The sequence below is a fragment of the Schistocerca americana genome, chromosome 1 (genome assembly GCF_021461395.2).
Source record: "Schistocerca americana isolate TAMUIC-IGC-003095 chromosome 1, iqSchAmer2.1, whole genome shotgun sequence".
NCBI classification, from domain to species: domain Eukaryota; kingdom Metazoa; phylum Arthropoda; class Insecta; order Orthoptera; family Acrididae; genus Schistocerca; species Schistocerca americana.
In genome coordinates, this window is record NC_060119.1 from 1,253,741,445 (window position 1) to 1,253,754,047 (window position 12,603).

Genomic DNA, 12,603 nt, shown 5'->3' on the forward strand with positions numbered 1-12,603 from the left:
AAACAGGATACAAACTGACACAGTGCACTCTGTACTGCGTGTAGCAGCTGCTACCAATAACACACACAACAGTAAATTACGGAGAGCAAAATTGCACCGAGCTCACAATAATGACAGCCACACTCAAGAGCACTACTTATTCAAATACTTAAACATCACCGCATGAAGTGCAGAACTAATTTTGGACATGAGGGCTTCTATCTTGACTGACAAGAAAAACACAAGTAAAGATAACATCTTAAATACATTGTTTAAGCTCCTCTGCATATAGCAGTTTTCCTTAGTAACAGTAATATTTCAACTTTTTCTTAACAGGTGGAGAATATGATGGGGACCCATAAACTGTTATAGTTTCACTAGCCAAGGATCTTTGATTATTGAAATAGTAAAAACTAACTCTAAAAGCTAATCATTTACTTAAATTACTTTACATGGTAATAGAATACAACACTGGGCTTAATTAACTTCAAAAGGAACCATTCATGATGGGTATCAAATCTACACTCTCTTTGAAAATGTGCGTAACTTCACTTCTAACAGTAGTACCGTAAATCTGTTCATTAAAGATTTATATGTACTTGAACTTTAATCACCTCTGAAGCAGGTATTCTTGGAAATAATATTTACACAATCTTGCACTGTAATCCTACAAAACCACAGTTTATAATAAAGTGAGGAACTAAGAATACTTTAGCAAAAGTGTATCAAACTTCACTTTTGTGGTTAGGTTTTCACTTTCCTATTAATTGATCTTTGAATTTTCGTACGTGAACTTCCTACCTTAACAATTTCACTTGAAGTAGTTCGTTAATAAAGCATCCAAATGTTACTCTACTGTATCTTTTGCTACTCCTTTTACTTTAGACAAAAAATCACTTTTAAACACAAGAATTGTTCATTTAAATCAGGATACTCGGTTTAAGTAGCACTTAAGTGAGGACCCCGCATAGGTTCGTGATCGGGATAGAAGTTATGGTTTCGAACACGAATTGACGTTTTATGTGATTATTATTGAAACAACACACAAATTAATTGGTCCATGCCCATATACATGACGTAACTGTGAGCTCAGCGATCCAGTGGAGTTCCTGATTCGGTGCACAGCTGTTTTTGGGATAGCTAACTGTTGTGCTTTTTAAAGCAGGTCGGTCATAATATGTGCTTTATGATCTATGCTACATTCGAGTGTAAGGAGGGAAATTCTTGAACCACGTCCCTTAATTTTTGCCAGTCTGCCTTGTGTAGGAAAAGTCCTTGTTTTTGTTAGTGTGAAGTTCGTGTTTGCGTATGAGTCTGTATGGGGAATGGCGTTATGGTCATTGTGTGTGACATTTTCTAATACTTCCCGTTTGTTGACGTACATTATGGACTTTGCTTTTGCTAGTGAGACGTCGATATTGCTGATTTCCCTGCATTGTTGCAGTATGTAGGTGTTTGTCCTGCATTGTTTAGAACAAAGAGGCTGCATTCATTTATTATGTCAACTAGGATTGGTTGGCTGATTGGAGGGGGATCAGGGGAGGAGGGGGGGGGGGGAGGCAAACAGCGACGTCATCGGTCTGAAGCTGTTTTCAATTAGGCAAGGTAAGATGATGTGATTTTAATGTCTCCATATTTTTGAACACACCCTATTTGTAGGGGAAGAAGTAAACACACAGAGGAAGTGGTTACTTCATTGCACAAGAGGATCGTCAAAAACGTTGGTTACTTTATTGCACAAAAGATCGTCAAAAGGTCACTTTGTGGTGGATAAAAGTACACCACTGTATTAACAGGAAGGGAGCGGTAGAAGTTTTGGCTTAAGTCAGGGAAGTGTCGACCAAAGCAAGGTATGCGTCGTTCAGCAGGAAGGGGGAAGATTCCGCGCAGGAATATGGTCTTCGGCACCAATTTTTCATCACTGGTGCGACAACTGCGCACTTTCAAGGGCTATAGAACTACCACACAAGTGAGACGTTTAGTCACGGCTACTTGACGAGCTTCTGCCTCACGCCGTCCCAGTTATCACATCATTTCCACAGTTCTCAGTTTTTCTTTATCAGAATCCTCTTCCTCAACTTTCTTGCTTGGTGGAGACGTCTTCTAATGAAGGTGGTAACTGTACACCTGTATTGTCAGTGCACTTTTAGCAGAGCGCGTCTTGTCTGCGATAGAGAGCGGGAGAAGGGGACAAAGCAGCTTGCGTAACCTGCTCAGCCTGTCCGCATGCCTCGAAACATCATTTCTAGCTTGAAGAGTGCAAGCGTTTTCACCTTACCCCAACAAGGGCGATCAAGCACGGAAATTTGTCTGCCAGCTTGGTGTACACCACAGCGACGCCATACAAACGTCCAGCCGCTGTCGTGGCACACAAAAGACTGAAATTTGCCAAGCAGTAGTTGCCCGCCGTCAACACCGCCATCTGATGACCGCTACATGCAAACTGTGGCTGGTAGGTGCCACGAGGGAAACACAACACAACTGCGCCTGTCGGGTTCTCTGTGTTGACGAGTGCAGGGTTGCCTGATGCCTGGTGAACCTCGTAGAAGAGTGTGGAAGGGTTCAGGTACTAATGTGAGGTCCAGGAATGCAGTCCCATCGTTCAAACAAGGAGGTGGATCAGTCATGTTCTGAGCCGATGTAAGGATGTTAGACGCCTCTCGTCGCTGCAGAAGGTAATGTGAGGGTTGCGTAGTACTGAAACAGGATCCAACTGCGACTGCTGAGGCCTACTGCTGACACTGAGTGGGTGGGTTCAACCGCACTGGCCCACCTAGCGAACGCCGTCCTCCAGGAGGCTGGAATCAACCCAATGTAACAATACGCGGCATCTGCAGACGTGAACAATGTTGAGCATGATTTGGACCAGAGGCTGTGTGTGGCGATAGAAACGCTCTCCACTCACTGCATGACCTCTCGAGAGCCGCAATACAAACGGGGAAAAGACATGAGCAGGTGTCGAGTTCCTTGGGGATACCACACCAAGGACAGTCGAGAATTTTATAACTTACTGGATGCTACCAAGCACCAGATTTTGCTTTCACAGATGTGTATTTTGAAACAGACCACATTTACAAAAATTATTTTTTCCACACTAGAACTTCAATAATTTCATAAATCATAATTTCGAAGCTAAGCCAACACACATTTGCAGAAATACAAGTGATGCACAAGGTTCAAGAGCAGTTTACAGTGAAAACCGTGATGCTATAGAATCTGATCGACAAGTATGGAGTCAGCTTGTTCATGGAAGTCGATAAGCAGCAGACAATAAAGGAACGAATTATCGCTAAAAATAAAAATTAAAAAAAAAGCTTTGAGTATGATATTCGTAGTTTTCGTGAAAGAGTTCGCCAACAGTGATGACACTCTTGCTCTTCAGAACTGGTTTATATAATCATCAGAGAACCCACAACAAATGAGCTCCTGACGTCAAAAAACATGAGTAGTGTACACGAGAAAAATAATGGCCCTAAAGTGGAACCTTGAGGGACACCACTCGTAATTAGTTCCCATCCCGATGGAGACTGACAGCTTTCCTACTGATACCTTTTGTTTCCTGCGATTTAACGGCATCGCAAAATTTCATCTGACAGAATAGCATTACATTTTTTTTCCAGGCTGTTGTAATTTACGCAGTCGCTGACACCAGCTTGAGTATAGCCCCCGCGCTGCCCGGCACGCACGCAACAAGTGCCGGCCACGCGCGGCCGCCCCCGCATCCTGGCCGCCGAGTGCCGGCGCCAGATTTGCATCAGAATCAGAGCGGGCATCGCGTCCCCATCCTGGCGATAGCCACCACCTCCGGCGTCATCGGCGCCGGCGGCCGCGGTTCCGCAGCGCCCCACTGCGGCCTTCCGTTCCCACAGCCGGCACTTCCGCGAGCGCTGCCCGCCGCCCGCGCCATTACACATTCAAATGTCCGCCACCCCTGCGAGGTGACGTGGTGTGGCTCTAAAAACAATGCGCTCGTATCGCAGTCGACAGGACGTGAAAACCCGCTAAAACATAACGAGAACACTCCAGCTGTGTCGCCCTCGGAGCTGCTCTGTCAAACCTACCTGTGTCAGCCTCGTTGCTCATCTAACGCGGTCATTTGTTATTTAAAGGGGAACACATTTAGCTTACAAATTGATTATTCAAAATATGAGATGTATGTATTTTAATTGGCAATATCCAGAATAGAAAAATTTTTAAGGACAACCTCCTGGACATGAGTATATTACACTACTGGCCATTAAAACTGCTACACCTCGAAGATGACGTGCTACAGACGCGAAATTTAACTGACAGGAAGAAGATGCTGTGATATGCAAATGATGAGCTTTTCAGAGCATTCACACAAGGTTGGCGCCGGTGGCGACTCCTACAACGTGCTGACATGAGGAAAGTTTCCAAGCGATTTCTCATATACAAACAGCAGTTGACCGGCGTTGCCTGCTGAAACGTTCTTGTGGTGCCTCGTGTAAGGAGGAGAAATGCGAACCATCACGTCTCCGACTTTGATAAAGGTCGGATTGTAGCCAATCGCGATTGCGGTTTATCGTATCGCGAGATTGCTGCTCACGTTGGTCGAGATCCAACGACTCTAAGCAGAATATGTAATCGGTGGGTTCAGGAGGATAATACGGAACGACGTGCGGGATACCAACGGCCTCGTATTACAAGCAGTCGAGATGACAGGCATCTTATCCGCATGGCTGTAACGGATCGTGGAGCCACGTCTCGATCCCTGAGTCTACATATGGGGAGATCTGTAAGACAACAACCATCTGCACGAACAGTTCGACGACGTTTGCAGCAGCATGGACTATCAGCTTAAAGACCACTGCTGCGGTTACCCCTGATGCTGCATCACAGACAAGAGCGCTTGCGATGGTGTACTCAACGACGAACCTGGGTGCCCGAATGGCAAAACGTCATTTTTTCGGATGAATCCAGATTCTGTTTACAGCATCATGATGGTCGCATCCGTCTATGGCAACATCGCGGTGAACGCACATTGGAAGCATGTATTAGTCATCGCCATACTGGCGTATCACCCGCTGTGATGGTATGGGGTGCCATTGGTTACACGACCCGGTCACCTCTCCTTCTCATTGACGGCACTTTGAACAGTGGACGCTACATTTCAGATGTGATACGACCCGTGGCTCTACCCTTCATTCGATCTCTGCGAAACCCTACATTTCAGCAGGATAATGCACGACCGCATGTTGCAGGTCCTGTAAGGCCTTTCTGGATACACAAAATGTTCGGCTGCTGCCCTGGCCATCACATTCTCCAGATCTCTGACCAATTGAAAACGTGTGGTCAATGGTGGCCGAGCAACTGGCTCGTCACAATACCCCAGTCACTACTCTTGATGAACTGTGGTACCGTGTTGATGCCACATGGGCAGCTGTACCTGTACACTCCATCCAAACTCTGTTTGACTCAATGCCCAGGCGTATCAAGGCCGTTGTTACGGCTAGAGGTGGTTGTTCTGGGTACTGATTTTTCGGGATCTATGCACCCAAATTGTGTGAAAATGTAACCACATGTCATTTCTAGTATAATATATTTGTCCAATGAATAGCCATTTATCATCTGCATTTCTTCTTGGTGTAGCAGTTTTAATAGCCAATAGTGTATTTGACTAGCTTTCTTTATCCACAGCAACATGACGTGCCGAATGAACGAAATGGTGATTTGACATCCTGGAAACTTGCTCTGAAGCCACCGGGCGTGCGGTAAAAGCTGGAGAGAAAGACACTGCGTAGCTTCTCTGTCAAGACACTGAATCTGAGAAGGAAGATGATCCCGTATGTCCAGAAATAGCGCTGACTAGTTCTCTTTATTGCCACATTACCGCCTTCAATAGTCAAGCTTTGCTTGGCTTGTAAAAATTCGGCTTCACTATGGGCACTGTTAGTCACCGGCCTTACCGCAGTGTTAACACTTTTTTCCCGCCAGACCACCGAAGTTAAGCGCTGTTGGATTTGGCTAGCACTGGGATCGATGACTGTCCGGGTGTAATCAAATGGCTCTGAGCACTATGGGACTTAACATCTGAGGTCATCAGTTCCCTAGAACTTAGAACTGCTTAAAACTAACTAGCCTAAGGACATCACACACATCCACGCCCGAAGCAGGATTCTAACCTGCGCCCATAGCGGTCGCGCGGTTCCAGACTGTAGCACCTAGAGCCGCTCGGCTACCCCGGCCAGCTGTCCGGGTCTGCCGAGTGCTGTTGGCAAGTGGGGTGCACTCAGCCCTTGTGAGGCCAATTGAGGAGCTACGTCACTGAGAAGTGGCGGCTCTGGTCGCGAAAACTGACAGTGCCTGGGAGACTGTTGTGATGACCACATACCCCTCCAAATTTACAACCTGAGGATGTCACGGCATTGTATTGTATTGTATAGAACCGGGGACCAAGAAACGACGGAGAGGCTCCATCCCCGCCGTAGCCCTCACTGGTTCACAACCCCTCAACAGGCTACAGCAGTCCACTTACCCCCCCGCCCCCGACCACCACCCCCTCCCACCGAACCCAGGGTTATTGTGCGGTTTGTTGGTCCCCAGTGGACCCACCGGGAACGTCTTACACCAGACGAGAGTAGCCCCAATGTTTGCGTGGTAGAGTAACTACGGCGTATGGGTACGTGGAGAAAGTGTTTGCGCAGCCATCGCCGACATAGTATAACCGGGCGGAACACGGGGAACCAACCTGCATTCGCCGATGCGGATGGAAAACCGCCTTAAAAATCATCCACATACGGTTCGGCACACCGGACCTTGACACTAATCCCCCAGGCAGATTCGTGCCGGGGACCGGCACGCCTTCCCTCCCAGAAAGCAGTGCCTTAGACCGCACGGCTAATCGGGCGGGCATGGCACGGCATATTGTTGGGCCTTCCGAGGCGTGTTCGGGCAGAAAGAGGGGGAGGGCACACTTAAGACACTTTATTAAAGGAAGAGAAACACGCCATAGTGAAACTTCCCCTTTGAACAATTATACAAGACTGTGCTTAAACTGACACACAATATTTTGTTAGCGCAACGCAATCTGACTTTCAAAATTCCCTACAAAAGAATGGCCCTGACTAACATTAAACTATACCTTTCACAAATCACTTACCTCACAAAAATCTTCGCTGCTCAAGCTACTGCAATACAGCGAGCGCCACTACTGCCAGCTAAATAAAAGATTCAAACTACTAAAGGCACTAACTACTGATAGGGATAGTTAGCAAATGAAAGATATTAATAGAGAACAAACAATGTATTTACCTTAATATCATCACAAGTCATAATATATATATCAGTTCATGACAAATTGCAAACCTCCGCCATCTCTCTCCCCACATCCACCACTGCTGGCGGCTCACCTCCAACTGCGCAACGCTACGCGCTGTTCACAGCCAGCTGCCTAACACTACAATGGCGAGTATTACAACAATGCAAAGCAGACACAGACTGCCCACAGCACAGCCAGTGATTGTCATACAGAGGTGGCGTTACCAATAAAAAACCTAAACAGCCTACTTACATAGAGAAAACATAAACAGCCTACTTACAATAGGAAGGAACGTAGCTCAACACGGCACCAATGAGCCTCTACACAAGCGCACTAACAGAGGAGAGAAGGCAGCTGAAGGATTACAGCACGTACTGTGGATCTGCTACAGTGTCAGATCAGACGAGAGCACATGGTGTGTGGGCGCTTCCACTGTGGCCGCTTCACGGCTCCACCTCCAGCAGGATTAGGACACAGCTGGATGCGCCTGGATGACTGGCCGGTGTCTGTCATCGCATTTTCTGGCTCCACTGATAGCAGGTGATGCACTGCCCCTCCGATCGTCGTCCTAACTGATAATTCTTGACAGAAAGTGCAAAATGGATAAGCAGGAATTGCTAGAGGAATTGCCTATAACTAGGGGAAAGATAGATATCACCTATAGCAAAATAAAAGAGGCCTTTGAAGGAAACAGAAGCAACTGTATGAATAACAACAGCTCAGATGGAAAAGCAGTACTAAGGAAATAAGAGAAAGGAGAAAGATCGAAGGAATATACAGACTCTTCGTACTAGAAGTACTAGAAGACCAATACGTATTGGTCTCACCGCGGACTTCTAGTATTTAGCCATACACAATTGATCTCATCAAAGTGTACGAGCCTGAAGATGACGTTTACGCAACGTCGAATCTAGTAGCCAAATAAATAGGAAATCTTAAATACAGCTGGAGGACTCTCATTTTCAATAAAAAAAAGAATATACGGAGGTGCTATCCAGAGTACATGAGCTTCAAAGCAGTATTATAGAAAGTGAAGATGATATACATGACGATGCTATGTCAGATATCATACTGCGAGAAGAAGTTGAAAATATGCCCTGGGACCAGACGACATTCCTTTATAACTATTGAGATCCTCAGAAGAGCCAGCTGTGACAAACCTGATTCAGCTGGTATGCAAGATGTATGAGACAGGGCAAAGACACTCAAACGTCAAGAAGAATGTAATAATTCCTGTTCAAAGAAAACAGGTGCAGACTGGTGTGAATACTAGCGAACTAGCAGTCGAATAAGTCATGACTGCAAAGTACTGACACGAATTATTTACAGGTGAATGGAAAATCTGGTACAAGCCGACCTCGGAGAAGTTTAGTTTGCGTGCCAGAGAAATGTAGGTGTATGCAAGGTAAAATTAATCTACATTTATAGCATTTGTAGACTTACAGAAAGCTTTTGTCACTGTCAGCTGGAACACAGTCTTTAAAATTTTGAGTGTAGCAGGGGAAAAATACAGGATGCGAATGGTTGTATAAAACTTGTCCGGAAACCAGATTGCAGTTATAAAGGTCGAAGGATATGAAATGGAAGTAGTAGTTGAGAAGAGAATGAGACAGGGTTGCAGCCTACCCCTGATGTTACTCAATCTGTATATCGAGCAGAAAGAATAGGAAATCAAAGATAAATCTGAATGAGGAATTAAAGATCAGGGACAAGATATAAAAACTTTGAGGTTTGTCGATGACGTTGTTATTCAGAGAGGCCAAACAATTTCAGTAGAAGGGAATGGACAGTATCTTGAAGGGAATATATAAGATGAACATCAACATAAGTAAAATAAGAGTACTGGAATGCATTCCAGTGAAAGCAGGCGATGGCGGGAATTAGGTTAAGAAATGAGACACCAATCGTAGTAGACGAGTTCTGCTATTTGTCCGTAGTAGAGAGAATATAAAATGTAGACTGGAAATGGCAAGAAAAGCGTTTCTTAAGATGAGAAATGTGTTAACATCAAATACAGATTTATGTGTTAGGAAGTTTGTTCTCGAGATATTTGTCCGCAGTGTGGCCTTGTACGAAAATGAAACGTGGAGCATAAACAGTTCAGCTAAGGACAGAATGGAAGCGTTTGAAATGTGCGTGTGCTATTCTTGGTCGGAAGTTCCCCTTCGGCGAGTTCGGCTGTCTGGTGCAAAGTCTGTTTCGGCGACTTGGGCTTCACCTTCAACGATTGGACATGAAGTCCTACTTTCGCATCCGTTCCTGTTTCATTCATCGTGACGCTCATTTTCACGAATGCAATGCGTTTTCTGGACGTCATTTGGCTACAGTTATCAAGGATCTTATCTACTAGAGCGTAGTAATTTGTTACACTCGAAGAAATATTTTAAGAGTGAACATTTCATCATGCAGTAGCGTGTGCGCTATTTTCGAGACCCCGTGGCAAATATTTTTAATCTGTCAGAAAGTTTTAAATGTTTTTGGCCATCAAAAAATATTTGGCTGTCTCCTGCCCATGAAACCACAACAACGTTGGCAATGGTCTTCATGATTTTTCTATTGTAACATCCACCAAATGCGATCATCGTTTGATGTTTGCGATCGAGGGTTAACGTTGTCTTACGGAAAGCAGAAAATTGCGTCAGAGTCTCTGAAAGACCAACCTGGATTTTGTAATAATTTTACTTTTAATAAAGATTAGCCAAAGCAGATATCAGGGCGGAGGGGTACTCTCTCAGCCCCTCCCCGTTAGAAACAATGGTTCAACTCTCAGTCCACGCTCCACTGAGGAACAACTCCACTTAGAAACAGTAGTTTGTGGAGATTTCAGTGTAGATTTCTTAAAAGATACGGACAGGAATAATGAGCTAGAATCTTTATTTGGGTGTTTGAATCTAATTTCAGTAGTCAGTTTTCTAACTCGTGTGCAGCAAGACAGTAGGACACTGACAACATGTTGTATAGAAAGTGCTAAGGCTGAAACAATTAATGTGCTCGAAATTGTAAATGAACTGTCTGATCATGATACACAATTAATAGAAATAAACAATATTGCACCTTACAGCTCTGAGTCAAGTCCATACAAAACAGTTGTTTTAATACTAAGTTACGAGTGGTCATGTGGAACGAAGTATATGTAGAAAGAGATGCTAACGTCAAACTCAGTTTATTACTTAGTAAATTTATGTCAATATTTTAAAGTTGCTTTCTTAAAAAGTTATCCATAAAATCCATTATAACAAGTAACCATGGATAACTAAAGGCGCTTCAGTCCGGAACCGCGCAGCTGCTACGGTCGCAGGTTCGATCCTGCCTCGGGCATGGATGTGTGTGATGTCCTTAGGTTAGTTAGGTTTAAGTTGTTCTAAGTTCTAGAGGACTGATTACCTCAGATGATAAGTCCCAAAGTGCTCACAGCCATTTGAACCAAATTTGATAACTAAAGGGAATTAAAGTCTCATGCACGAGGAAGAGAAAAATTTGTATAAAGGCCAGAATGCGTCAAGATCTCGCATTACTTGCATACTACAAAAAATACTGTAGTATATTAAGGAAAATCATTAAAATGTCCAGAAGTATGGACGTCCTGACAAAAATAAGGAATGCAGATAATCAGATTAAAACTACATGGGATATTGTCAAACAGGAGACAGGACAGCCAGTCGATGCAAAAGATATTATAACAATTAAACGAAATGGAAATGTTGTGACTGGTAACTCACAAGGTGCAAGTACATTCAGCAATAAAAAAAGTTAAAAAAAGTGTGAAGAAGCAGCAGAATATATTAGGGGCATAGACGTATGTATGTGTGTGTGTATGAGCGGATGTGCCTGCGTGAGTGTGTGGGGAGGGAGGAGGATTGCGTTTTACCCTTGCTCGTCAAAGAATGACTCCGAAAGCTACCTATTTACTTTCTTTTGTGTGTGGGTATCGACAGCTCAACGCATCTATTTTACGTGAGTGGTCTCCATTAATACTAAAGTATTTGCACAAGTAAACTTCTTAGTGACATATACAATGCATCTCTGGCTCACGGAATTTTTCAGACAGGTTAAAATATGCATTTAACAAACCTCTTCATAAGAAAGGCAACAAGAAAGACTCCAGCAAATATCATCCAATTTCCTTGCTGACTGCTTTTCCCAAAAGTAATGTATTCACACTTGAATGGAAACAGTTTCCTTACCATATCACAGTTCGGATTCCAGATAATGTTATTTATAAGGCATTTGATTGTGTCGATCGCGTTTCTCTGTTAGAAAAGTTCAAGTTTTATCGAACTTATGGCTCTACACACAGATTGTCTGAATCACATTCAACAAGCAGAATGCAAAAGGTTGTGCTGAAAAATTCAAACAATGTTAGAGGGCTAGAAAATTTTAGTGACTGGGGAGATATCACAAAAGAACTGTATGATTCATTCCTTATATATGTGAATGACCTGCCACTAAACATTCAACAAGCAGAATTGGTACTGTTTGCAGGCCATGCTAGTGTTACAACAAAGTCCCATTAGAGAGTAAGCAGCAGAAGAGATGGTAAATGATACTTTACAAAGAATTATAAATTGGTTGTCAGAAAATGGTCTGTCTAAACTCTGAAAAAAAAAGAACGCACCATATTCAGTTCTGTACAACAAATAGAGCCATACGCACAGTTGACGTAGCACACGAACAAGAGTTAGTAAATAGGGTGAAGGCTAGAGCTTCCGGAGGTAGCGGTCACGTGCGCGTAAGGTGTGGTTGGTTGTGTGAATTTGTGTGTTTCTCTTTTTCTTTCTGAAGAAGGCTTTGGCCGAAAGCTCATTGTGTAGCACTCTTTTCGATGTGCCTCTCTGCAACTCAGAGTGTCGTCCTTATACATATCCTGTAAATTGACTTACCCCACAACATTTAAACAAAATATTCGTTCTAATGATCATGGAACACGTAGATGGCTCACTAAAGTACCTATGAAACCTGCGCTCACTGCTGGCTTTGCTTGTGCGATGCTGTCGGTAGTTAGCGCGTGCGCGTGCGTGCGTGTGTGTGTGTGTGTGTTTTCACCGTGCTCCAGAATGTACCTTTAACGTTACATCAGACGGTGACACTTCTTGAGTCGTGATATTGGCACAATTGTGTGAGAATTACTTACGAAGACTGTTAACGAATTTTCAGTGCGAGTTGCAGATCATTTCTTACTGTGCATGCTCTGTAGCTTTTAGGCCAATCTCTGTTTCATTCAATTACAATCACATGACGATGTTCATTGAACGAAAGTGGTTGTGACATAATAAACGTGCCTTAAATTCAGCTGTGGCGTTTAAAATTAGCATGGTTCAGCTGAGGAGTAATGCTAAAGATTATCA